Raw genomic sequence first — 10,173 nt, forward strand, 5'->3', positions numbered from 1 at the left:
CTCCAAGAGATGGGCCATTGTCCGGAACCCATACACTTTTGCACGCATCTGATGCGTGGCATACGATCTAGATCATCAGAGCAGCAAGGCAGCATGGCTTTCACTCCTCGGCCGCGGGCTGCCCGGCCGTCCGTCCGAGTACTCTCGCAGCCCTCCGCGCCAAACTGTGGCGATGCCCCTGGAACGAGACACGATGTAAGTTGGCGAGGCACTGCTCGACAATTTTTGAGACAGCGCGAACTTAAGCTTCTTAGGGCGACTGAATCTCGGCGCTGCCTCTGTTTCTGAGCGCCTGTGACCGCGAGCCGGGCGGCTGCCTGGGAGTGGCCGGGCGTCTTGGTGGCTGTGCTTCCGTGAGCCCGTCTTTGTTTGTGTGGGACCTAACCCCTACCATTCGATGGCACAGTTCCAGGTCGACGGCCGAATTAAGTCGCAAAAGTTAACGTGCAACAATGTTTGGCACGGCTTGTCCGGCCCTCTGACGTCAGCTGACCCTTCGCACGGCTGCTGATACCGACCGCAGGCCATACCTGTTAAGGTCAAATAGCGAGCTCCTAAAGCGATTCGAATCCACTCCGCCACGGGTGGATGGATCGGAAGGCAGGTGCTCTAACCAGGACAAGAGAACTATTCCATGATATTGAAATGCATTGAAACCTCTGTAAATTTCTGATGTGAGCTGTCGCCGCACCAACATATGCAGCTGCGATTCGTTACCACTCAGCAATCACGCAAAACCTGTACGCTTATAGCACCAGCAAATCGCTTGCATGGGCGTACGCCATGCCAGATCGGGCAGTGGCGTGGTCAGTGCAGTCTGTCGGCTGCTGGCTTCAGGCTCCTCAGTGCAGGTCACGCACGTGCTGGAGCAGTTCGGGCTGCCTTTCATTCACGGCCGACCTAATGCTGGTCCTCGGATCGCCGATATAAGCAATAATTCAGTGACGTAGTTTTCTATTCAGTTGGGCGGAGAGGGCACCAGTCCCCCCGCCCCCACAACTTTGAGAGACAAGTGGGTCAAGTCCTGAGAGAAGCACGTCTTTTAGTGTGGTTTGGGTGTAGGTTTAAGCATTTCCCTGCCCAGCCCTGTAACGTGTTTAGCAAAACTACACCCTTGTGATAATTATTCATGGCATCTAGTTGCGTCCAGCTTACAGAGTTCGGGAATACTCTCAGTACGGTAAATTTTCCTGCGTATCGCTCGACATGGCTTAATGGGTTTGAACCTTCTTACCGTTAGCTTTGCCAATGCTGTAGATGACTCAGGATAGAAACCGAGACGCGGTTTCTGATATTCTGATTCGGAAACCAACACGCGTGCCATTACCGCAACAGACATTTGTGGTCGGTCGTAATGGACGGTGACACCCACACTACATTTGCTCCCCACTTGTTTTTCCCCATCTATGCACGATGTTCTAGATTTAAATGAGCATCGGTGTGTGGTCTCGCTATGAGCCCACTCAAAATGCATCTTTTGTACCATATTTCTGAGATGTGACTTCGGTATAGCTCACTGTGTCGGCGCCCTTATTGTTTCGTCACAATACATTTGCAGTCGCATGCAGCAGAGCTGTTGCGCGCCGCATATCTGACCGCCGAGGGCCATATGCTGTTTTTTTTTCCAATGTGCGGTACGGTTTTTGTTGTTACGTTTTTCCGAGTGCTCGTTCCGGACATGCGCACCGGGGCGATTAATAGGGGGCGGTCGTTCAAAAACGCCGACCTCAACGGAGTAGGAGACGTCCAACCTGGAGGTTCAACCAGTACATGGCCACGGTTCAGTACAGTAGCAGTGAGAGGGATGCTGACACGGAGGCGGTGATGGGAGACCATATCGGCCTGGCGCGCCGACGTCTGGACACCCGGCGCCTTCACCCCGGCATGTAAGCCCGGCGGAGGAATCACCGACCCTTCGGCGGTTCTGAGATCCTCGGCCTTTTTTCTCTGTTAAGATAATTAAGAATAAGCGTTCTGAAGGTCTTTCGATATTACGTGCTCGCACCTCAATGCTGATCTGTTGTATGTCGTGCTCTCTTTTAGTGCTTGCATCGCATCGCAATAATTAACGTGTCTAATATATAAATCTGGCGCTAATGTGTGCTGTTATATGACGTGCCGACCCACACGTGTGATTTTTCTTTGCGCTTCAGTGAACAGCCTAAAGGAAAATGGCAGATTAATGTGCGACCTGAATTTCGTGCCATGAGAGAGAGCGCGTCGTGGTCAGGTCCATGTTTACCAGGCAAATTAATTGTCTTGCTTAGCTCATATACAGTGCACAGCGCGGGGCAGCTATTAATTTTCCATGAATTTAATATATGGATTTTTGTCGCCACGGGCTAAATGCGACGTGGGCTGAAAGATCCCACTCCCTACAGAAATCAGGCTGCTGGTCGATCTCTCCGCGACTCACAGGTGAGGTGAGACGCATTTGTGCACTTCGCTGGCCGCTGGTGAGGGTAGCAGTAGCACGTGTATGGTACCGCTGATGGACTCGCGACTTGCAGAACGTGAGGCTCGTTTTTTAGCTGCTCTTTTACGACTCTCAGAAGGTAGAAGGCGGAAAAGGGTGATGAGCTGTCGGAAAAGTTGGGTGATTTTTTCCGTTGGTGGATTAACATGCGACCACAGAAGACGGTCTGTTAAGATGACCATGAGCAAATGACCCTGAGCAGCAGCAGTGAATTCGGTCACTGCGGGTACTGCTGTTAGAATGTTACGGTGACCCCGGAAGGCGAGTTCCGCACACATGAGCCGGTGAGCGATTCCGGCGACTGAGGATAAGATGCCGATGAGGGATTCCGGCGACTGAGGATAAGATGCCGATGAGGGATCGGCGACTGAGGATAAGATGCCGATGAGGGATCCCGTCGACTGAGGATGACAGGGCGATGAGGGATTCCGGCGTGCCGATGATGGATTCCGGCGTTATTCTGTGACGAAAGGAGGTGGCTGCTACGTGGTGATGCCGTAGTGAGCCTTGCAACAGGTGGCTGCTATTTGCTGGGGATAAATTCCGATGTTTGCGTGGTGTATGGCTGTAGGGTTTCGCTTATAATTGAGAGGGTCTGGTCGCTGTACGTAAGCTGCGGACAGTGTGTAGTGACCACACTGTATGCCTCTCTTTGATATGACCGATGACGAGCATGGATGAGGCAGTGTGAATGTATGAATGCTAGTTGCGGAATCCTAGTAAAGTAAGGTATGCTACCCATGTTAGGACGAAACCATCTGTTTCGTAAAAACCAATGTTATGTCGGTGCGCCCATGTTGTCGCCACCATTTGCAGTTGCCCCCTGCTAGTCGTTTTGACAGGGAATTGTCTACATGGTAGTTATCTACAGATCATTACTGTCGGCCAATTAACCAACAGCTGTCATCAACAACATGTTTAAATGATATCAGCAAATGTGATTATTGCCCGTAGACATATTACCCCTAAGGAGCTGTTTTTCCCTTCCGTGAGGTGCATTATTTGTGAGTACAGCTGCCATCTCTAAAAAGGTATCCATAACATTGTGCACTACACAACGTCATGTGCGAGCACGGACCTTCAAAAGCCATGCAGGTACTTCATCTGAATTGAGTCCGTTACGGCGCTTGATACTGTTATGTCAGCTGGGCTTTGGAAACCACGTGACTGCCGCGTGGTGTCTGTGAGAAATCCGTCGGGCGAGCGTGACAATGTTCCTGAAAAAAGTGAGCAGCCAGTGCTTCTATAACTCCAGGCGAGAAAAGAAGCAAGAAACCTAAATAAAGATATATATTGAATAGAAAATGCCGCGTGTGACAGAGCTGGGTGAAGGATCTTCATTTCCGAACGAAACATGTTTTTGTAGCTGACCCCGCACCATAATGCAATTAGCACTAGGTGTACGTATTGTCACTGGAAACAAGGGTACAATGTCAACTGAACTCTCTTGTAGTGGCCGTCGGATCCGCTGCCGGAACGTGGTGTCGGACACTCGAAGTTGTGCGCTGTTCTAACGGAGAGTGTTTCAAGAATCACGCAATGTTTCACACGAGCTCTCGCGGGCACATTCACCGGCGCCGGCCGGCTCTGGCCGTATGACTGCACAGCGCCTGTGCGCTGCGACGCCACAGTTTTCTTTTAGATCGAATAAGAATTTTGAAAATGCTCAGGTTTTCCAGGCTCATTAAATTTGGCGAGGAAGCCTTGCCTGAATAAAAAGCTAAGCGATGCTGGCATGGGTGTCGATTTGTATTATTTTGTGAGCGTCCTGTCCATTCCCGCCCCCGTGCTGAATTGCCTCCCCCCCCCCCCCCCCACGCTTTCTAATGTTGACTCTGGCCACCGAATATTTTTGGTTGGAATATTACCAAAAGTGTAGGAAATAGTTGGTCACCTAACAAAGACTGTCCGCTTTATTCCTCCGCGTAGTGGAGTCGCATGTATGGTGCAGCCGGGCAGCTTGACCCCACAATCTCAAAATTGTCTCCTCAAGTGAGGAGTAGCGTTAGACATCGGGGATCAACCATTTTTTGTACTTTTTTAGTGCTTTGTCCGACGAACATAAGCCCAAACGCCTTTTTCCGCAACCTAAATGTGATATTGACGCCAATGATTCACCGGCCTCATGGAGGCCGTTTGTGCCAAGCGGTATTTTGCCGGCCTTCCATGGTGAGCCACGAGCCTATCGCCGTTTTACTCGAGACCCCAATTTCATTTTTATATGGCCCGATGATTAAATAAAATCGGGAAACACAGTTGTTTTGCACGTTACAGGCAATGATTTCGTAGACAGGCGGTGTTTGTAGCCTGCCTCTTCACTACCTATGTTTGCCAAAATATATCACCTTTGACTTGGAAAACAGTCTCACATATGCAAGATTAGATAACTTCATGACACCATTCATTGGAACAGTGGTATTTCTTCTGACAGCTCCCTACACTTCTCGGGGCAATGCTATAGGAAGGTTTCAGCTTTATCTGGAATCCTGTGTCCATTGTGTCTTAATCTGTTACGCTACGTTGTTGAGCTATTTTCAGGGAATTCCCCAATTCGGGTTTAAATCAAACTTTCTTGCTGCAAGGGAAAAGTTTATCACTGTATACAGCTCGACAAAATACCATTTAATGATGCACAATCTTACACATTTAAGTTACGATGCACGCCGGTCTGTTTGTACTTTGTATTGCTGATAAAGAACTAGCCCACTTAGGCATGTGGTGGTCCTATTAACAGCATATGCAATATCTACATCATATTTGCAGCACACTTATTGTCACACTTCTTTACACCATATGTAGTTGGATGTAACTGAAGCGGTTTGCTCTATGCCACAATCCCATGTAAGTATTAGTCAATGTGAGCTGTTCATGAAGTTGAGTTGAAAATTCGCCAGCCGCTTGTATATCCCACACGAATTGTGAAGTAAGCAAAACAGGACAGTTTTACACGGGGGGCTATGCTCAGCTGGGCAACAGCTGGGCGGATAAACAATAAAACAAACTTAACACGCCGTGCCATCAGGCACGCAAATTTTAAGAGATCAAGCTGAAAAGCTCCGGGGTACGGGGATGATCAGCGTCCTTTATCGGAAATCTCGTTCCCCACAACAAAAAAATACAGGCCCCCGCCCATGGCCAGCGTAGAAGAGCGCCTTCGGTACCCTAAGCCGGCCTTAGGGTTAGGGTATTCACTTTCACAATTGGGGTATCTATACTTTCCGACTAGAAGTTGCACGTTCCTTCAGTGCTTTCCCTTTCTATATCCACCTTGTATGACTCTTATGCTACTTGAATTAACACATATTTGTATCGTAAATGATAAAAGTTAAAAAATGTAACTTACCTATCATCAAATTTAAGTGAGCTAAATCCGGTGCAAAAAGCGGGGGGGGGGGTAGATCGTCAGGCCCTTGTCTCGGCCCCTCCCCCAACTACTTACAAATTGACGCCCCTGGCTCCTCATGTTGGGACAGTCTCTCTTCCGGTGCGATAATGACCTGTAGGGCGTTATGAAGGTGTACCAAAGTGTATGTGGGACGAGGTTTCCCACGCCCACAGTATGTGTAGACAGTCAAGATGGCAAAATGATCCTACTGCTGCGGCGTTTCCCTTACCATTGCGTCCAGTAAGAGACCCACGAGACTCAATTCTAAGAACTCGGTTGTCTTTATTCGTCCTTTCGTTGTGATATTTCAATCTGACATTAAGCCTAACTGGTGGTTCTCATTAAAGCATCGCAAGGCGGTGCTTTGCCACGCACAATTCATATATGAAATTATAGATTTTAAGCCCTATGTGTGAATGCACTTTCGTTCAATCCAACTGCATTTACAGTTTGTGAGCTCTTGCATTTCAGTTCTGGGACAAAAAGTCGAAAATCCCATTTGGTGATTTTTTGGTCGAATTCTGAATGGCGAATGCGGGATGGTGACATGTGAAAAAGTCGGCGCGGCGAAAATTCGAAACGTCTAAATGGTGAACTGCGAAAAGGTGGATCGTAAAAAGTCAAAAGACATGGCAAAATGGCGATAAGCTTAATGGCGAACTGCAAAATGCGACATTGAAAAGCGTCGACATGCCAAGTTGGCGTACGGCTAAATGGCGAACTGCAAAATAGCGATATTGAAAAACGTCGACATGCCAAGTTGGCGTACGGCTAAATGGCGAACTGCAAAATAGCGACCTAGCAAAACATTGATGTGTCATATTGGAGGACGTCAGAACGGTAAAATACAAAAGGGTTATATTTGGATTTGATCCTGGTGAGTGGTGCCTTGAAAATCGTGGACATGGCGAATGCTGGATGGCGGCTGGGCGTTGTTTGCTGTGTAGGGGAACCATCAAAACGTCCATGATTGCGACGTCCAGTGGCCCCATGTGGGGGGGGGGGGGGGGGGCTGAAGCCCCGCGACTTAATAAATTGAAACTGCACACCTGTATGTAAATTTCTCACTCCATCTCACCACCGACAGGATTCAGCCTTCGCGCCCACCACATAAGCTAGGTGGCAGATTTCTCAAAATACTTTTCATTTTTTCCATGGCGCTTTTTTAGTTTGTGACATTCGGCAAGTTGTCATGTGGTCATTTAATCAAACAAGACAGCTGAAGGGACTGTTCCACATTTGTATGCGGTTTTCAACTGAGATTAATCATTTCTACGATCGTGACGTGCAGTTCACTCTTACACCCTTCTTAAAACTTGAAATCCTCTCGTTTCTGAGCTAGGAATGGGAACCTCGTACAGCATATTTCGCGCCGCCCATTTCGAAACAGCATATTTCGCGCCGCCCATTTCGAAATCTTCTGGATATGACGCGATAGAAACTCCACACGAATTCCGTATCCTCAATGGCCATATGGTGTTCAAGGTCGAGAAAAATGCGACTATTGACTTTGTCATGTCTGAAGTACGTCAGCGTGGATCGTTGCATCAACGAACAGCGGTTAGCTTTCAAGCGGCTGGAAGCATTTAATGCAAGTTTTGAGCATTACTAAGACATTTGGCAGTTCTACCAGCTACGACGAAAATGTACCTTGGATTTAATAACTTGAGAATAGCGACTTAGCTGCGAAAGTAAGTGCAAGTAAAAAAAAGCAGGCTATCATGGAGAAATATAAGAGAACATCAGGATGAGAGAGGGCCAAAGCATGGGCAAATGACGACATTCAGTGCATTTCACACAGTTCTTGCCGAACCACCTGTGGCGAGCTGAAATGGCTGTTATGCTTAAATAAAAAGCTGAAAAATGAAAAGTGAGTCAGCCCGTAAGATACGGTGGTTATTATGACGCGTCCAGTCTGGCAGCAACTCTGACACCAAAAACTCATTCCACGACATAATTGAACGATGACGTATTGAGGAAAATATTTACTAGTCATTTCAGGGATGGTAAGAGTATACTTTTTGTCGCCAACCGAATTTCTGGGGCAAAATTGTCGTCAGCGGTGTAATGCAATTTCATATGACATAAAATGGTGGTGAAGCTCATGTCCAGTAGCGTCATCAGGAATCAGGCTACCACCGGGAGGCTCTTTTATCTCCGCAATATGAAATAGCATACACGCAACCACAACGCTCAATTATACAAGTCAGGACAAGTGCTGCTGCTAGGAAAGCAGGCGCACCTGCCTCAGACTGTGGGATAGCTCAATCACAACAGCAGTTTTCTTCCACCCTCAGGATCTGCCGGGACCTCATTTTAAGCTCGATATACGGCTGGATTTGTTTTCCTCGACCGCAAACAAGCGACGAAAGACCATGATAGGCAGCGCAGCAGAATACATGGCAGAATTCGAACCAGTGGCGGGCAGCTCTGAGGATGACGTCCAACATGTGGACCTCCTCGTGACCATGACCCTTATAAAAATCGCGTGTGGGCTCCGAGCCCTGTCTTAACCGTCACCAAACTATCCACGATACCTTAGGTATGCTCCAAGCCGGCCGGCATATGTGTCGCCTTGTGAGCGCGTTTGGCCGTGCCCAAACATGTGCATTGTATTGAAATTTGTTGATAACTTCACATCAGTTGGCTAGTTCTTCTGAAGAACATACTCGCCCTGACAGGTGGGAGAGGGTGCGGGGCCATGCGATTTGGGTTCGTCGATTTTGTGTTATGCGACCTTCTTGCAGCTAGTCATGTCGCCTTTCGGTTTTTGGCATGTCGCCATTCTTTTACTCCGCTTTTTTGCAATTCGTCAGTTGACCTTTTTTAATTTTGGCACGTTAACTTTACGTGTCGCCGATGTGGAAGTCGTCATATGACAGCCGACAATAAGCATTCGGCAAACTGCAAGTCGGCTATCTGTCCGGACACCGCAAATACCGACGTCGTTAGAATATTTTGATGACAGATTTATGATGTGTATCTGCGGGTCTACGACGTCAAGATGCGAACAAAACATCAGTCACTCTCTGTCCTCTGTTCCCCGCAAAGGCAGGGAACGGGACCAGGTGGTCAGTAACTAGAATCGTAGGAACTTGACGAAGCTGCCATAAAAGATCGAATTCACCCAGTCCATATAGCCTCGGAAAGTCTTGTGTTTTGTCGTCCCCACTTGAGCTCTATCACCGATGGCATTTTGGGCCGTCTAAATGGTCACCTTGAGCCAAATCTTTCGGAAACCATTGCAGTACAACTCTAAACTGTGATAAACCACGGACACAAAGACAACTTAAATGAAATGCGGCATAGCCACCAAACATCTTCGTTTCGGGAGTTGATTTGCACCGAAGTATCATTAACTGGCCATCAAACACTGAATGATGACTGAGACTAGACTAATAAAGTCATCAGACAGAGACATAGTTAACATAACTAACCTAGAGGCGTTTAGTTTCCTTTTCAGTTGAGGGGAGGGGGATTATGCCTTCTAACCAATGGTGAAGGTTCCTATTTTTAGGTACCATTTCCATCCATTATGTTTCATTATTCATAATTTTTGGGCTTAGCCCACCAAAACTTATGTTGAGATACTGCACCGCTGCTCCCAATTGTGAAAAAGCGCTTCAAGTCTGGGAGAAAACTGATCTAAGTGCATGTCGGAAAAAGGTGCAGTCGTTTTTTTTCCTGGACCCTCCTCCCTTCCCCTGTCTCAATCCCACGTATTTTGAAAAACTGCATCCCTGAAACCCAACATTCATCGATAAAATGGTTCTACAAGAATCTGGAGACAACACCTTTGGTTTTGTGACGTCACCGTACAATCAGCTGGAAGAGTTGGCAACCTTCACTATCTTTGCATAATTGTTATCGGTGTAGAACTCGCCCTTCCTAACATGATCTCAGCTATTTAGAGCAAAACCCATGCAATATTGGCATCAACAGATGCAAACAACTTTTTTGAACACCCCTAACACCTTCATTTATGTAATATGATAAGCATTAAAAGCGTTTTATCTCATGCGTGTCCATTGATCAGTACGCTATCTCTGAGGTGCAACGAGCAATGTGATAGGCCTGCACCAGCGATGCCCGGCCCCTATCCTCAAAGCTGCTGTTCCTCTCAGCAGCAGGAAGCCCCGGACGAATCCTTGACGTGTGTCCCTTCAGTGTCCTCCTTTTACCTCTGTAGCTACAGCTCAGGTATCCACAACCTACATCCCTTCCTGATCAGTAGGGCGTTTTAGCGCTATTACTTTAACAAAACTGACAATTAGCTACATTTTTCTGGCAAGTCAGCTGCTCACGACATAAA

This window comes from Pollicipes pollicipes, unplaced genomic scaffold (genome assembly GCF_011947565.3).
Source record: "Pollicipes pollicipes isolate AB1234 unplaced genomic scaffold, Ppol_2.1 Scaffold_4295;HRSCAF=5057_pilon_pilon_pilon, whole genome shotgun sequence".
Taxonomy (NCBI): Eukaryota; Metazoa; Arthropoda; class Thecostraca; order Pollicipedomorpha; family Pollicipedidae; genus Pollicipes; species Pollicipes pollicipes.